This window comes from Oreochromis aureus, linkage group 3, assembly GCF_013358895.1.
Source record: "Oreochromis aureus strain Israel breed Guangdong linkage group 3, ZZ_aureus, whole genome shotgun sequence".
NCBI classification, from domain to species: domain Eukaryota; kingdom Metazoa; phylum Chordata; class Actinopteri; order Cichliformes; family Cichlidae; genus Oreochromis; species Oreochromis aureus.
Genome location: NC_052944.1, coordinates 53771536 through 53775156, shown reverse-complemented (window position 1 = coordinate 53775156; position 3621 = coordinate 53771536).

Below are 3621 nucleotides of genomic sequence, written 5' to 3'. Positions count from 1 at the left end.
TTCTTTCAAACTCCCCCTTTTCACTTACTCAGACAAATCACACAGTCACTCAAATCAAATACTGACAGCATTCACACAATTAAAATCACTCGAAATACGCTTTCATACGAGTATCTTGGACATGCCTTCCATGATCAGAAAGAGCAAGTCAAAAGAAAAAAGAAAAAGAAAACTGAAACCTCTCATAACATCACTGAAGGTCAAATATCTTCATAGACCCAAAAGTAAGCATATTATTTCCCTAGTCAAAAGTCAAACCGTTACTCACAGTAATTTTTAATCTCACAGCCTTTGTGTTTTGAGTCATGGTCAGTGGCCCCTATTTCACAGCAAACACGCACCTCTGTTTCAACCAGCCCTGTCTGACCATCCGTTATTGGAGTCAACACAAGACTAAACGTAAAGCCAGTCATATCTCTGCTATCTTCTTCCAAAACTCCATGGTCTGTTTCCTCCATGGAGTGTACAGGTTACATTACAAAACTACATTTGAAAGCCACTCGCACACATGCAAAATGAGACAGACATGTATCATAAAGTAGTCATCGTATTTAACAACCATAATGCCAACAAAGTAGAAATAAAAGCAATTCTTCCCTTAAAACACCAATATAAGTCGTCCTTAACCCAGTCTCTGCAGTCAGTCATTAGCCACTCATTCGTAAACAGGAAATGTCACTCTAAATAAGTCACAGGCATCTCATTTACATAGACACAGACACACTCTCAAAATAACCAGCCTGCTGCAGTGCCCGTGGCAGACACAATCTATATACAAACAGTCAAATTATAATACAGAGACATCTCATAGATCAAATATTTACAAGGCCTTAGATTACACAACCTACAGAATTTAGACAAAATTTGAATTAACCCTCCAAGGGACAAACTCCAAGTTTTTGATAATCAATGACCCAGTATCAGGTCCAACCTGTGTCTGGTCTAATTGCTAAAGTTCCTAAGTCAATTTAAAAGCGTCCAACGCCCAAGGTCCAACCTTTATTACCCAAACAAAGTGCATAAACCGTTCCAAACGGTAAACTGATCCAATCAGTAGCTATTTAGGAGCGTCGTTGTTCTCCACACTTGCCAAGTGAACTATCCCTCCCAGAGGAAGATGTCGATCGTCACCGACAAATTGGAAGCGTCACCTTCCGACAATGCACTTTCTTAGAACTTCCCACAGTTCCGTTCTAGAAAAATTTACTTGTATTTTAAAGACATCCTATGAAACCACAAAACCGACTGTATTGATGTCCAAGCCCAGCTTTATATTCAATTATAACTGTATGACCATATACAGATTTCAAATGACCTATATCCTAAATTCAGTAGTCCAACTACTTTAAATTCTCTTTCCTTAGCAGTCCAACTGCATTTCCTTTAATCAGTACTGTCACTTAACCTTACATTATCATTACTTCAACTTCAATTCTCATGAGATTTTCACCAAAATCAAAACAGACCTTTACCAGTAATTTTCAGTGAGTAGACTTTCAATTTTGTCAGAACCAATTCAGAATGCATATTCTCAGGTAATTGCAAATCCTCAGCCTGTAGGCAAAATAAGCCAGTTCAGGTGGGTGATGCGTTTTGCCGCAGCAACACTGAGGGGCGGCAATGCCTCATCTACAGTGCTGCAGGCTAGCCAGTTGGCTGCTTACCTCCATCTGTGCTCTCTGTAGGTAGTACAAACTGTTGCTACTGGTTATGGGTTGCAATTTTGGGCCAAGCCACCTTAATAAACAATACTACTACTGTAAACACTACTGCGTGCAATGACGCATCACTGATACTGCAATACGACTGGTCTCCGCTTTGGTGACAGAAAATGGTTGGTACAGCCGTTAATTTGTTGTTCAGAAGAAAGGGGGAGGACTTTGTCCCATTCTGTACCTGTGAGTCTTGAACAAATATCTACAAAGGTATACATTCAAGATGCTAACACTCAGAGAGCTTTTAAATGAAATTGGCCTGGGGAATTTTTTATGAAAAATCTATCAGATGCATATTTTCATGTAGGTAGACACCCAAACCACAGGCAGTTTCTGAGCTTTGACGATAAAGCCTAGAAATATGTGCTGCCTTTGGCCTGTCCCTTGTTCCTCACACCTTCACTGAATATGCAGAGGCAGTGTTAGGCTAAGATGCAGACACACGTCTCTCTGATAGAGGCTATCTAAATGGCAGGGCTCTCTTAGATTCCAGAGAGTAGGCAGTGACACAGCTGTCACTAATTAGGTTACACATTCAGACAATGGCTTTCTCAGTGAAAAGTATCAAATTTCAACTTGACCTCTGTCATCACTGTCCCATATACATACACACAGACAAGGCATGTATGGTTTCACACTTTCATGATTCTTTAAATCCATATTTTGTGTTGATGTGACTCACACTAGTGGATCTCAATTGCATCAGAACAGCATCAGTGTAGAGAAAATTGCAGCATGTCTGTGAAGGTTCTCAGTCATCCAGGTCATCATAGTCCAAAGTGCTTGTAAAGAAGTTTCTTGTCAGGTGCCAGGTTGTGTCAGGAAAATAGTAAATTTTATATGAATAGTAAATTTCAGTATATCATTTGGGGTTTTCTTTTTTGTTTGGCAAGCAAAATATTGGTAGTTCAGTTTCAGTCACAGAGACAAAGTCTCTTTGGAGTTGGTTCAGGAAGAGCCTATGGCATAAAACAAACACGCAACTCTTGCCATGTTGGCAAGAGAGCAGTGAACGGTAGCTTTTTAATAATAAAATCTTCAGTGCATAAATTGGAGCAATCGGTCTCCTATAGGGACTTCCAAACAGTAACTGGTCTCTATGCATTTCCACTAAGTGAAATTATCTCTTGTTACGGGTTCGAAATTGAGGATGAGAGTAAAACAATGATGGTCCAGAAGAGGTCAATCAAACAATTGATTTTAATGAATACACGCAGCGTGGAGAGGTGCAAACTGCAAAACAGTTGTACATCTCTACCCAAAATACACTCTAGATTGCTTTTATAACATCAGGGTATTGTAACGCCCCTTCTTGCGCTTACAAACACATAATTTGCATGTCCAGAACATTCATGTATTTTAAGAATTAAATGCAACATAGAGGTTCCTCCTTGTGGCATACTCTTCCGAATATGGTGATGACCTAAGGCCTTTGAGGTCACCATGGACTGGACATCCTTCTGTCACCTGTAACTAAGCAAACTCAAATACCACAAGAAGCTGAATACATTCAGGCCTTTGCTCAGCTACTATTTTACTGTAACAATATACTCAGCATATGAGTTATGATACATATATATTTAACTCAATCATTTTAAAGTAGTTATAACTGCACCTGTAATAAAAATGTTAATATTTGATTATGATAACCCCTATAATATAAATTATAACATAATGCCAGCAACTTCAATAAACACTTTGATGAAATGATACTTAATGCAATGATAAAGATGATGGTTATGAACAGTAACCATAAAATAATTCCTATAATTCTTCACTCTTTATCTGTAACCTGAAACACGTACAAACACTTGTCTCTTCCAAGGAAGACAGCACAAACAAGTTAGTTGTTTTTTTTACTTGTATTTCAGTTACACAATGTTGGCACGAACACCTATCTGAATCA